Consider the following 15,175-nt stretch of genomic DNA (forward strand, 5'->3'; position numbering starts at 1 on the left):
GTAATGAGATGTCTTTGTGCCAATGGATCTGGATACAGTGATTAACTGAGGCTTGACCACTTGATTTACAAAACTGAAACCATCCTTTGTTTAGTGCAGACAGGATTTATATAATCAATCATCTTGTGGATGAGTGTATTGGGAGACACAGCTCATAGCAGACTATAACTTATGTAGACTGTTGAAACACTAAGTTAAATGTGAAACATTACTAGGGTAAAGGTGCTGCAAAGTGCAAATGGCTGTTGTGGTTGTCATCATGCATCTTTAAAGAAAACTGAATAAGAGTCCAGTGTAAACAGCATCTTAGTAATGGTTTCTTGCATTTGTTTGCCAAGTACCTTTTCAGTTCATTCTACCTTTATAGCAATATGATACCTGATTAGTTAGTCCTCTCTATTGAATGAGATTTCAAAGGCAAAATAGATTTCTGTAAGCCACACGTATTAGGATATCCTAACATTTTTCATTCCCTTCGGAGAAAGCCAAATGCTTGTTGAGGCAAAGTTCTATGGTTGCCTGCAATCCTCCAGTACCCCACTCAAATGGACACTGCACATATGAATGGCTATTTGCAGGACATCAAGCCTCAATCTCTTCAACTTGATACCTCCATGTATTTTCCAGCAGAGATCACCAGATAGCATTCAGGAGTGGGATGGTCCCTAGATCAAGACCACTGAAGCTGACTGCTGCCTTGGGTGGCTTCAGCTGAATTAGATTGGACCAGGGATTGAACTATTAACCTTTTTGCTTAAGGCTACATCAGGATTTCAAAAGATCCGATTTTCGATCTTATTACGTTGGATATGAATTAATGAATTCACCAAGAATGAGTACAGGCCAGTTTATATTTTGGACCAAAAATCTTAACTGCACGATTCAAGAGCTAGTTTTTCTTATAAATTATCTATTTTCCTAAACCCTCCAAACAGCATTGGAAGGGGACAAAAATGATTCAGAGTACCAGGAATCTAACTTACATGGAAAAGTTTGGGGAGCTGGATTTGCTTTATTTGGAAAAAAGATTTTCAATATCATCCAAATGAATTTCTCAAGATAATAAACAGAAAAGCTAATGGAGGCAAACTGTTGAGTATGCAGAAGAATTCAAATACAGGCGACAGGAATTTTAAAGAAAGAGAGGCTCTGAGTAAGTAATAACAAGAGCTGTGTTAGTCAGGCAGGCCATTGAATAATTAAATGAATACAAGAGGTAAGTAGATGCCTTTTTGGAAAGAGTGGGCATCGAGGAGTTTGGTGAAAAGGTAAGCAAGTAGAACAGAAATTTCCCCATTTAAAGGAAAAACACAGGTCAATTCTACGTTTCCTCATTCCTAAAACATTCTTACGTTCATCAGTCTAGGAGGAAGTTGGCTATTATTCCCCAATACAGGCCAGGGAAACTGAGCTAAACAAGAGGAAGGGATAAATAATTTTGGGGTGGGGGCAGGGAAGGGAAAAAGGGGTTTGTACTCAGAAGAAAATTATTAGGAGAAAAAGAGGTCCATGTGAACTAACAAAAATCAAATGGCTATTTTGTGGTTTATTGTGCAGCTGGAATCAATGAGCAAGAACAAAAAAAGATTTTTTGCTAGGTTTAGAATCCAAGATTTATTATTTGAACTGGGAGAATTGGCAACTCTGCAACACTGCAATAAAAAGAGCCCCCTGTTTTAGATGCTATTAAACATTTAGTGCTGGTCGAGTTGCAAAACGTTGCTGGATTATTTTTGGTTTAGCTTTTCGTCATTGAACCACAGGCAAAAGAATCATCTGAGGTTTGTAATCTGATGGCTCAGCATCCTATTGTGATCCCCTTGTATCATTCTGATCCTAGATCTGGCAGCAATTCTGTTTGGCATTGCTTAAGGGAAATTTTTCAGTGGCCATTTACAGCCAATAATGTGTCTGCTGCCCATGCAGAACCTCACATTCAAGTCTCCAAAATGACTTTATAAGGCCACTTCAAGAGGTTTCAACTTTGCAGATAGCATCCTACAGCAAATTCAGCTGACTCCACATGACAAAGTGTTGGCTAAGTGCACTGGACATGAAAGTTACGGGCCCTGACAACATTCTGCTGAAGAACTGTACACCAGAGATAGCCACTCCCTTAGCCAATGTGGCATTTGCCTTGGCATCTAGCAGACAATGCGGAAGATTCTCCAGGTGCATCCTATCTCTGTCATCAATAAAGTGATGGAAGGAGTCATGAATACCATCAACCAACATCAATTTACCTGGTAAACTGGTTCACAATGCTCAGTGGGTTCCAGACCTCATCACATTCTTGATTGAGACACATAAGTAACCACACTCAATATCAGGGCAGTACTCAATTGAGTATGGCACCAAGCAAAACTGAAATCCATAGGGATGAAAGGAAAATTCCATCAATAGCTGAAGTCATACCTAACACAAAGGAAGGTGAATGTGACTTCTGGAGATATGACATCGCCGTTCCATATCATTATTACAGAAATCCTCACGGAAGTGTCCTCAGCTGCTTCATTAATTAATCCTTTCTATGTCAAAAAAATGTTGACAATTTAGCTCTATTCACTATTACTTTGCTAATGAAGTGGCATATCCCAGCCTACAACATCCAGACCTGAATTGACACATACCTAGTAGCACTTCCGCTACATAAGCGGAAGGTAATCTCCATCTCAAACAAGGGAAAGCCCAGCCATCTACCTACGACCTTCAATGGCATCACTATTGCCGAGTCTCCCAACATCTTAGGGTTCACCATTGACCACAAGCTAATCTGAACCAGCTTGATCAACACCACGACTACTCGAATGGGACAGTGACTAGGAAGTTTAAGACAAGTTGTTCACCTCCTGCCCCTGATAGATTCTCTGCTATTTAGAAGCTCAAGTAAAGAGTGTAATAGAATACTCATCACTTGCCTGGATAGGTGCAACCACAACAACATTCAATTGGCTTGATTGGTTACTTCGACAACATCTCCGTCCCTGCTATCTACTATCAATAACAAGAGCAACAACATTCTTGGAGTATCACCTCCAAGCCACACACCACCTTGACTTGGACATACAGTGTGGTTTCTTGGTTATTGCCAGTTCAGAATCCTAGAATTCTTCACCTAACATCATTGTGGAAGTATCGCTACAAGGACTGCAGGGTTTCAAGAAGGCCTTCTCAGGATAACAAGGTGAGATAATAAATGCAGCCTTGCCCATATTGCCTTCAGCCAAAGGATAAATTCATTAAATGGCTATGAGGTCTCAACTGGACTACCAAGTTCAAGTAAAGAGTGGCCAACAGATTCTAGGAGGGTTACTGCTGCCATTGAGTTGGTACAGAAAAAATCTTCAGGGATTTAACTGAGGAGGAAGGTCTTGGTCTTGCTTTCTTAACAAAACAGATTTTGAGGTGACCTCATTGAAGTATAAGATTGACAAAGGTGATCTGTACAAAATATTTTCATAGTGAAGGTGCAAATACCAGGAAACAAGTAAAAAATTAGGAAGCTAGGATTAAGAAGGGACTTCAATGGAATTTTTTGAAGTCAAAAAAGTTATAGGGAAGACTGCTAAAGCAGATATTATATTTCTCTACCCAACAGTGATTACTCTTCAAAAGTATTTAATTGCTGTTAAGCACTTTGGGATGTCCTGCGGTCATGAAAGGCACAGTAAAAATACTAGTTCTTGATAGAAATGGGCTCACAAGACATTTAAGATTTTCAGGGAAGTAAGGATGCAGATATATAGTAACAAGGGAGATTAGATCTATTAAAAAGCCATGCTTTTTGGGCCTTAGTCCCTTTTCCTGTTCGAAAAAGGTCCAAAAAATTTATTAGATCACCCTCCAACTTCCAGCAAACGAAAGTATGCTTTATGGTAAACACCCATCATGAACCTGAAGTCTTGCCCTAAAAAGGAGGAATATGAACACAATATTATTCATCATCTGATTAGCAAGACCACTAAATCGCAGAACCACGAGATGTTCAAGCAAGTTTTCTCACCATTGTGAACATCATCATCAAACTTTTTAAAAAGCAATAACAGATTAAAATCTAAAACTCTAGGAGAGGAAAGTGAAGGGCAAAAGTGATCTGATGTCAACACACTGGTATGCTTTGTAAGCTGGGACTCTGTGGTTAAATGATTAGTCTCGTGATAAAGTAGAACCAGGAGAAACCAGACTGAATTTGTGCCAGTGAAATGCAGATGACTAAAGAGGTAAGACAAGGAGAAAGAACAAGAGATCTTGTGTGCCTGAACTTGTTGGCAGAGGAGAAAGAATGAAAGAAAGGACAGAAGACAGAAAAACAGCAACCTAAATAAAGTTATACAAAGACAGCTCCAAACAAAATGGTCGACCACAGAATGCAAATCCACATCACTTTTGTTATTAACATTACCTGCCTATACTTTATCTCTTGCTTGTTATTGCCAAAAATCTAATGTGCTTGATTTCTACAAAATACGCTGTATTCCTTCCCACAAGCTTCAACCCATTCAAAACCCTCATATACATCCATACGTGTACATACAAGTTTAACATACTACTTTTATCATCAGTAAGCTCCACTGACTCCTGCTCCCCACTGAATTGACTTCAAGATCTTGGTCCTTGCTTTTCAATTTCTTCACAGCCTTCACAAACTCTTCCAGTTGTACATCCTTAACTTAATCAGTTTTTTAAAAAGTGTTCTTGACATATAGATGACACTGGCAAGGCCACATTTAATTCCCATCCATATTTGACTTGAGAAAATGTCTGTACAAGTGAATGCTACCTCATCAGCCTGGATCAGGAGAAGGCCTTTGACAGAATATCGCACACCTACATGGTGGATGTGCTCTCCAAAATGGGGTTTGGGGACGGAATTCGCAATTGGATCCAACTACTCTACACTAACATCAGTAGCGCAGTCTCAATCAATGGGTGGGAATCAGATAGCTTTCCTATTAAATCTGGAGTCAGGCAGGGTTGTCCTCTCTCGCCTGTTCTTTTCGTGTGTTGCATAGAACCCTTTGCTGAGTCCATCAGGAAGGATCCGGGCATAAGAGGAGTGACGATCCCAGGCAGTGGAGGCACTCAGATCAAAGCCTCCCTGTACATGGACGATGTCCCCGTCTTCTGCTCAGATCCGCTGTCGGTGCACAGACTGATCCACATCTGCAACCAGTTTGAACTAGCCTCGGGAGCCAAGGTAAATCGTGGGAAGAGCGAGGCCATGTTCTTTGGGAACTGGGCTGACCAATCCTTTGTCCCCTTCACTGTCAGGGCTGACAGCCTATGGTTCGGAGGGACCAAGGCATGCGTTAGAAACTGGAAGGAATGAGTGTCTATGGTGAAAAGGAAACTGGACATGTGGGAGTGATGTTCCCTCTCCATTGCGGATAAGAACCTGGTCATCAGGTGTGAGGCACTCTCGCTGTTGCTGTATGTGGCGCAGGTCTGGCCCATTTCACAGTCCTGCGTCGTGGCGATCACCCGAGCAATCTTCCGCTTTATCTGGAGGTCGAAAATGGATTGTGTCCGCAGGGACACGATGTACAAGCCTCTAGATAAAGGGGGAAAAAACGTGCCCAACATTGCCCTCATACTGATGGCCACCTTTGTGTGTGGCTGCATCAAATGGTGCGTAGACCCTCAGTACGCAAACACCAAGTGTCACTACCTCCTGAGGTTCTACCTGTCCCCGGTGTTGCGAAGTATGGGTCTGGCCACACTGCTGCGGAACACTCGAAGTAGTTGAACCGTGCCGTACCACCTGTCCCTCGTGGGAAAATTTATGCAGAGAAACACCTTTGACCACAAGTCCATCAGGCAGTGGTCGGCACATAACATCTTGGAGGTCCTGAGGGAAAAGGAGAGGGTGGATCCTGTGGGATGGTTCCCCGAGCAGACTGTCAAAGTCATTTGGTAGAATGCCTCATCGCCACAACTTTCCAAGCACCAAGACATAGCTTGGCTGGTGGTGAGAAAGGCCCTCCCCGTCAGATCCTTCTGACATGCCAGCAGTCTCACCCCCTCGGCACGTTGCCCTCGAGGTGGCTGTGGTGGTGACGAGATCGTTGTTCACCTCCTTGTAGGTTGTGCCTCTGCAAAGAAGGTCTGGGGAGAGATGCAGTGGTTTCTGTCGAGGTTCATCCCGAGCAGTTGCTGTCTAAGACCTTTCTGCCATAGGATGAAGTCCTTCAGGACCCGGGCATTTGTTAGACCGCAGCTCCGACAATTTACTCAGTACCACTTCTCTGGTGATTGTAATTTTCCTGAGTTCCTTCTTCCCTTTCATTTCCTGATTTATAGCTGCTTCTGGGATGTTACTTGAATCCTCTATAGTGAAGACTAATGCAAAATACCTGTTCAATTCATCTGCCATTTCCTTGTTTTCCATTATCAATTCTCCAGACTCACTTTCTATTGGACCAACACTCACTTTGTTAATTTGTTTCTTTCAAAAATATTTATAGAAACTAATCTGTTTTTATATTTTTGGCTAGCTTTCTCCCGTGCTCTAATTTTTCCCTCCTTATTAATCTTTTAGTCATCCTTTGCTGTTCCTTATATTCTGTACAATTTCTGACCTTCCACCTATCTTTGCACAATTATATGCTTTATCTTTAAATTTGATACCATCATTAACCTTTCTAGTTAACCACGGATGATGTGTCCGTCCCTTGGACTTTTTCTTACTCGTTGGAATGTACATATTCTGTGTATTCTGAAATATTCCCTTAAACGTTTTCCATTGCATCTCTATTGACCTATCCCTTAACCTAAATTGCCAATTTGCTTTAGCCAATTCACTCCTCTCTCCCTCAAACTGAATGTAAAATTCAATAATATTGTGGTCATTGCTACCTAGGGGGCGCCTTCACTATGAGATCATTAATTAATCCCATCTCGTTGGACAAAACCAGGTCTAATATAGCCTGCTCTCTGGTTGGTTCCAAAACATGGTGTTCTAAGAAAATATCCCAGAAATATTCTATGAATTCCTCATCAAGGCCACCTTTGCCCATCTGACTTTTCCAGTCTATATGTAGATTAAAATCTCCCATGATTATTGCCGTGCCTTTCTGACAAGCTCCCATTTCTTCCTGTATGCTCCACCCGACCATGTGGTTACTATTAGGGGTCCTGTACACAACTCGCACAAGTAAGTTCTTGCATTTACCATTTCTCATCTTTACCCAAACTGTTTCCACATCCTGGTTTCCTGAACTTAGGTCATCCCTCTCTATCGTGCTAATGCTATCATTAACTAACAGAGCTCTCCACATTTTCCTTGCTCCCTGTCCTTCCTAAATGTTGTCTACCCTCTAATATTCAGGTCCCAATCCATGTCCTCTGCAGCCATGTCTCTGTAGTGGCTATCAAATTGTAATTATTCATTTCTCTGTGTGCTCTCAGTTTATCTGTTTTGTTTCAAATGCTTCATGCATTCAGATACAGGGCATTTCATTTTATCCTTTTATTCTTTTTATAACCTCTAGCCTCATCTGCTGATTTAATGTTAGATTTGTACTCTCTATCACTTCCTGTCAGGGTCTGTTTTTTACTGCCCGTAATAATACCTTTCTCTTTTGCCTTGTCTCTGCGCTTTGATTCACTACGTCTTTCCAAATTTGTACCCTTGACCCCAATACTTAGGTTAAAACCTTCTCTACTTCCCTGGTTATGGGGCTCGCAAGAGCACCGGTCCCAGCACGGTTCAGGTGTAGACTGTCCAACCGTACAGATCCAACTTTGCCCAGTACTGGTGCCAGTGCCCCACGAACCGGAACCCACTTCTCTCACACCTCTTTGAGCCAAGCATTCATCTCCCTAATCTAATTTGTCCAATGCCAATTTGTACTTGGCTCAGGTAATAATCCAGAGATTATGACCTTTGAGGTTCTGCTCCTTAAGTTGGTGCCAAGCTCTTCATACTGATCAAGTACAACCTCCTTCTTTGTCCTGCCTATGTCGTTGGTACCAACATGGAACACAACGACTGGGTCCTCCCCCTCCCACCGCAAGTTCTTCTTCAGCCCCAAGCATATGTCCTGAACCCTGGCAGCAGGCAGGCAACATAGCTGCCTGGAGTCTCACTCTTTACAGCAGAGAACGGTGTCAATCCCTCTGACTATACTGACCCCCTACCTACCACTACATTCCTTGTAACTCCTCCCGCTTGAATGGCTTCCTGTACCACAGTCAGCTCATCCACCCTGCAGTCTCCACCCTCATCTAAACAAGCTGAAAAAAACCTCAAACCTGTTGGACAATTGAAAGCCTGAGGCTCCTGCACTCCTGCCCTCTGGATCCCTTCACCTGCCTCACTTGCAGTCACACCCTCCTGTTCCTGACCACTGACCAAATCATAAAGCCCTATCCTAAGGGGTGTGACCGTCCCCAGGAATAAAGTGTCCAGGTAACTTTCCCCCTCCCTGATGTGCCATTGTCTGCAGCTCGGCTTCCAGCTCAATAACACAGAGCTGAAATTCCTGCAGCTGCAAACACTTACTGCAGTTGTGTTTGTTCTGGATCACACTGATATCCAGAAGCTCCCACATCCTGCAATCGCGGCACATCACCTGCCCTGCCGTCTCCAATATGTATTAATTAATGATTGCTAATTAATTAATTATAATCAATAAAGCCTACAATTTCCTATAGGTTTCGGCACTGCCAGTAAACTTTACAATACCGATAAAACAATACAGTACTTATAATACTGATAAAACTAACAATACCAATTACTGGTTTACCTGTTCCTTCTGCTGCACCAAAGTGGAGATCTAGAGGCTGAAAACGAGTAGAAGAAAAAAAGCACCTCCTCCCGGTCCTTCACCGAACTCCCCACACTTTACTTCTTGCAGTAAACCTTACCTAAAGCACCTCGTTCTCCCATGCACCTAATTCCCACTTTGAACCAAATTTCCAAATATACTCACTCGGTCTCCGTCTCATTCAAGCCAAAGTTTCCCCTTACTGACTGTGCACCTCTTACTCTTTACAGTTGCAACAATTAAATTGTTGTTTAAGGGTTAAGATTGTAGCGGGTTAATAGCAGTCAAGTTCTATAACTGTAATTAGCATGCATCTGTTACCTATTGTCCTACAGTGTATAACAAAATCAGATTTTCTACTCAATGAAAACAGGTTTATCTTAGAATACTGGAACTGGAACTCTTTGCTCACCCCAGTGTATTCAAGGTCAAATGTAGGATACAGCACAACACTTGTCGATTGTTTTAAGGATGTGATTAGATGAACACTACTATATGGCAGCATAGTGTCCAGTCAATGATTATCAGCCATGCATCGGGACATTTACATCAGGTTTTTGCTAAGTGGTAAGTAAGAAGGTGCAACAACTGAGCCATAAAGCTTTTTCTTTTAAGATCAGAGTCTGACGTGTGGCAACAGTAGGTGGAAATGCACCTTAATGGACCTTTGAAGTAAAGGCTCATCATGTGGTCTCCAACTCTGAACAATTTGTTCAGGTGTTCAAACATGTGAATTGCTTGCCCCCTTTAATTTTCCCATTTTCCTGCAATCTTCAGGCCTGTAAAATACTATTACACCAATTTCCTATCATGTGTTTCAATTTTAGTGGTGTCCTGTGTCTCGAGCTTTGGCCCTTTAAATTTGATTGTTTAGTAAAAATGGTTTTACATTACATTACATAATCCCCAGATTATGCAAGTAGGTCTTACACATGGGCAAGGGAAGCTAGATGAATTGAACAGCTTTAATTGCATTCCTACTTTCTCCCATGCTGTGTTTCAGTCAACATTTGTTGCAAAGTCATAGAACTTCATTTACTATATGAAAATTAGATTCAGCTCTTTTCAATTTTATTAGTAGATTTTGAGGAACAAATTTGCAAGTAAGTTACAGAAAGGTATCAAAAACTATAGAACAGTTATAATGAGGAGCTTTAATTATCCTAATATAGACAGGGTAGTGGGAGTAGAATGGGGAGACTGAGAGGGGGAAGAGTTTTCTGAAGTGTTTTCAGGAGAATTTTCTGTATCAGTATGTTTCCAGCCCAATGAGGAAGGAGGCTTTGCTGGATTTCATTCTAGGGAATGAGGTGCGTCAAGTAGATCAAGTGTCAGGGTAGGGGAACATTTGGGGAACAGTGATGATAGTATCATAAGGATGAGGTTAGCCGTGGAAAAGGACAAAGAGCTTTCCAGAGTAAAAACAATAAATTGGGGGAGAGCCAATTTCAATGGGGTGGGAACAGACTCAGATGAATGGAATCAAAGATTGGAAGGCAAAACCGTAATTGAACAACGGGCTGCCTTTAAAGAGATAGGGCAGGATTTTCCGCTCAGTGTGTGGGCATGTGCCCGACATGCCCGAACATGAAATAGCACATGATGACATCAGGCAAGCACCCTGACATCATCGTACACTTGTGTGATATTTTGGTCGGCAGGCGTGCGCAAGTGTCAGCAGCGCACCCGTCGCTGATTAAGAGGCCTATTAAGACCGTCAATCAATTAATTAGCCTGTAATTTTCGCTGCCTGTCCAACGTTACAGTTGGTGGGCGGGTGAATCGGCCAGGTAGCCTTTGGATTTTTGAGGAAACCTCATTTCGATAATTAAAATTTAAAAAAATAAAAATTTTTGGCAGAATTTCTCAAATATACACGTTAAGGTGAGTGATTGTGCTGTGTGGACATTTTTCCCGGAATTTAAAAAATTTTATTCATTGGATTAAAATACTTCAGCTACCTGAGGCAGCTCTCTGCCTTCAGGGAGCTTTAATTGCGCTGTCCCCTGCGCCTGTGCTGACTTCAGCACTCGCCCTCCTCCCGCCCCCACACTGGCAGCACTGAACTTCTCAGCGTGCCTTTCGTGCTGGCTGGCTGTTAATTAGCCAGCCAGCGTGAAATCACTGTCAGGGGCGATCGCTGGTGGCGGGTCATTTCCTGGCCACTCCAGCGCCTGCCCGCCTGACGAACCAAAAATCCTGTCCATAGTTCTGGTACGGTTGAGGTGCATTCCCGCAAGGAAGAAAGATAGGACAAAGAAGTCCAGAGTTCTCCAGATGACAAAAGAAATAGAGAGTAAGATGAAGCAGAAAAAGAAGTGTACACAGCAGGTGTCAGGTCGGTAATACAAGTGAGAACTAGCCAAACTAGAAAGTTCAGGGGAGAAGTGAAAAAAATACAAGAGAAGCAAAAAAATAGTATGAGATGAGATTGACAGCCAACATAAAAGGGAATCCAGAAGTTTTCGATGGACATGTGGTAGTAAAAGAGTGGTAAAGGGGGGAGTAAGGTCAATTAGGGACCAAAAGGGGGATTTTAAGTACGGAGGCAAGATGCATGGCTAAGGTACTAAATGACTACTTTGTATCTATCCTTACCAAGGAATAAGATGCTGCCCGAGTCATACTGAAAGAGGAGGTAATTGTGACACTGGTGGGCTGAAAATTGATAAAGAGGAGGTATTAGAAAGGATGGCTGTACTTAAAGTTGATAAGTCACTAGGAACAGGAGTTGCATCTGAGGATAGTGAGTGGAAGTAAGGGTGGAAACTGCAGAGGCACTGGCCATAATCTTCCAATCAATCCTCCTTAGATACAGAGGTGGAGAATTACAATTATTATACCCTTGTTCAAAAAAAAAGGTGCAAGGATAAACTCAGCAAATCCAAGCTAGTCAGTTCAACCTCTGTGGAGGAAACATTTTTAGAGACAATAATCTAGGGCAAATTTGTCACTTGGACAAACTTGGATTAATTAAGGAAAGCCAGCATGGATTTGTTAAGGACAAATCATGTTTAACTAATTTGATTGAGTTTTTTGATGAAGTAATACAAGGGTTGATGAGGGGAATGCAGCTGATGTTATGTGCATAGGCTTCAAAAAGGCATTTGATAAAGTGCCACATAATAGGCTTGTCAGCAAAGTTGAATCCCATGGAATCAAAGGGACAGGGGCAGCATAGATACAATGTTGAGTTACAGGAAATAGAGCAGAGTGATGAACGGTTATTTTTTGAATGGCAGGAGGTAGATGGTGGAGTTCTCCAGGTGTCGATATTATGACTGCTTCTTTTCTTGATCTACATTAATGATCTTGATTTGGGTGTGCAGGGCAAAATTTCCAGATATCACAAAACTTGGGAGTATTGTGAACTATGCGGAGAATAATAATAGACTTCCAAGAGGACATTGACAGGCTGGTGGGATCGGTAGACATATGGCAGATGAAATTTAATGCAGAGAAGCAGGAAGAATGAGGAACAGCAGCATGAAATTAAGAATGCAATTCTAAACGGGGTGCAGGAGTATATATACACACATTGTTGAAGGTACAGAACTGGTCAAGAAAGCTGTTATTTTTTTTTAACATTCATTTCATGGGAAGTGGGCATCACTGGTGAAGCTTTTTTTTGTTGCCCATCCCTAATTGCCCTTGAGGTGATGGTGGTGAGCTGCCTTTTTGAACCACTGTAATCAGTGTAGTGTAAGTACACCTACATTGCTGTTAGGGAGGGAGTTCCAGGATTTTGACCCAGCGACAGTGAAGAAAGGGCAATATAGTTCCAAGTCAGGATGGTAAATAAGGCATATCAGATCCTGGGCTTAATAAATAGAAGCAGAGAGTACAAAAGCAAGCAAGCTATGGTGAACCTTTATAAAACAGTGATTCGGCCTCAACAGGAGTAGTGTGTCCAATTCTGCACACCACACCTTAAGCTGGATGTGAAGGCATTGGAGAGGGTACAGATAAGATATACAAGAATGGTTGCGGAGATGAGAATTCAATTACAAGCATAGATTGATGAAGCTGGGGCTGTTCTTTTTAGAGAAGAAAAGATCGAGAGGAGATTTAATAGAGATGTTCAGAATCATGAGGAACCTGAACAGAGCAGAAAGAGAGAAACTATTCCCATTGGTGGAAGAGTCAAGAACCAAAGGACACCAATTTAAGGTGTTTGACAAAAGAAGTAACAATGGCATGAGGCAAAACTTTTTCTTGCAGCAAGTGGTTATGATCTGGAATGCACTAAGAATGTGGTGTAGGCAGATCCAATTGTGGTTTTCAAAGAGAATTTTTAATTACCCAAAGAGCAAGAAATTGCAGGGCTACAGAGAAAAGTTAGGGAAGTAGGACTAACTGAATAGCTCTTTACAGACAGCTGGCACTGACATGACAGGCCTAAACGTCTCTTTCATAGTAACATAGGCCTGAATTTTTCACTTATTGGGCATGCGTGTTTGGCGGGAGTAGACGGGAAACAGGTCCCCGACTGCAATCAACCCCCAACTGCGATTTCATGCTGGCTGGCGAATTAACGGCCAGCAGGCATGAAATGTGTGCTGAGAAAGGCTCAGCACTGCTGGTGGGGGCGGGAAGAGGGTGGGCACTGACCTCACCGTGGGTTCTGGTGAGTGCTTCCAGTGAGCTACTTGAAGGCAGACAGCTGCCTCAAAGAGCTGCAGACCTTCACAGGATAAATGAAACAACAAAAATGCTGCAAAATATGTCCATGCAGCACAATCAAGCACCTGAAAGCATACCTCATTAAAAAAAAGTCCCCAGATATCTCTCTTTATTTTGGAGATTTCATCCCGTCCTGGTTAGAGGTTCGAGCAAAAATGTCAAAGGCCACCTGGCCGATTGAACTGTCTGGCAACCGTAAAAGTGGATGGGCCATGCAAAATCGCTTTCAATTGCCTCCTTAATGGGTTTGATTGGATGCAAGCCTGCAAAGTAAGATATATCCCGAGTATGCAATGATGTTGGGATGTTCGCCCAATGTCATCTCCAGCCATTTCACAGCCAGACAGTTTGGGCGGGTGAACACCAGCCTGCGGGATGTAAAATTCTGGCCATAGAAAATTTACAGCAAAGGAAGCCAGTCAGCACATCATAATCTGTGCCAGCTTTAAAAGAACCACTGAGCCTAATTCCACTTTTCAGATCTTGGTCTGTAGCCCTTTAGATTACTGCACTTCAAGTGCATATACAAGTACTTTTTAAATGTAATGAGGGTTTCTGCCTCTACCACCCTTTCAGGTAGTGCATTCTAGACCCCCACTGAAAAAAAATTCCCCTCAAATCCTCTACCAACTACTCTCATTATATGCCTCCTGGTTACGCTAAGGGAAACAGGTCCTTCCTATCCACTCCATCTAGACCCTTAACTAAATCTCTCTGCAGCCTCCTGTGTTCAACAAAATGTTCAGTTGTACATGAGAGCAAAGCTCAATTATTTATTGATGTCATTCCATCCCAGAGACTAATTACAGCCTGATTACTCACCGTCAATCAACCATAACCCTTCATATATGTTGACAATAAAATTAAATCAATTCTTATGAAGTAGATCATAAATTATATGATCAAGGTTATTGCACCATCACTAAGATAATTCATCTGCATGATTCAAAAGGAAGTACAATTATTTATTTTTTTGTTACAGTTCTAAAGATGAATAAAGGAATGGCAAGCTAAATTGCAACAATTTGGCTTTACTCATCAAAAATTAGCAACAGTAGATCACATGACATGCAGGCTAGTATAAATCTTATTTAAACCCTTCTTGGTGACAGCGTGGTGAGAAAAATGAGGACCATTGAAAATATACTAAGTGGATAAAGAGGGAATTAGCTGTGCTTCTTGAGAGAAAGAACTGAGGGATGTGGAGGGAAGGCAGACAGGTGAGATTGATAAAATGGGATAGGCTTGTTGGGCCCAATGGCCTCTTCCTAAAATTTCTGAGGAATTGCAGTGTGCAATATTGCAGGTTCTTATTTTTAATTATTTTTTGTGTCTTCGTCAAGGTGAGGGATGTTAGTACTGGGGATTGGAACCCTTCCCATTTCAGGCAGCCAGTTTCAACATTAACATAAACATGTCGATAGCACAGCTAGACGCAATGTAAAGATTCCCTTACTTGATTACAACAATATGCCTCAACCATAAACTCACAAGAGCACCCTCCCACTGCACCAGTGGGATAATGTGTCATACCAGATTAACAACTGTTTTGTGCTGCAGGCCCACACCCCTTACAAACTGGACTGAGATTCCACAAGCACTCTTCACATAGAATGTAGGGGCAGAACACTACGGACTCCCTTTTGAATAAAATTATTTCTGTAATCAGGGGAAAAGAACAGTTCAGTCCAAGTAAAATTCTACAGTCTGGATCAGATATAGAC

At 42.0% G+C, this 15,175-nt stretch overlaps 1 protein-coding gene across 9 annotated transcripts in view; it reads right to left on the bottom strand.

Moving 5' to 3' along the window:
• Positions 1–15,175, bottom strand: part of vmp1 (vacuole membrane protein 1) — a 192,886-nt gene that overhangs the window by 9,878 nt on the left and 167,833 nt on the right. The gene's annotated exons all lie outside the window — the stretch shown is intronic.

This window comes from Carcharodon carcharias, chromosome 10, assembly GCF_017639515.1.
Source record: "Carcharodon carcharias isolate sCarCar2 chromosome 10, sCarCar2.pri, whole genome shotgun sequence".
NCBI lineage: Eukaryota > Metazoa > Chordata > Chondrichthyes > Lamniformes > Lamnidae > Carcharodon > Carcharodon carcharias.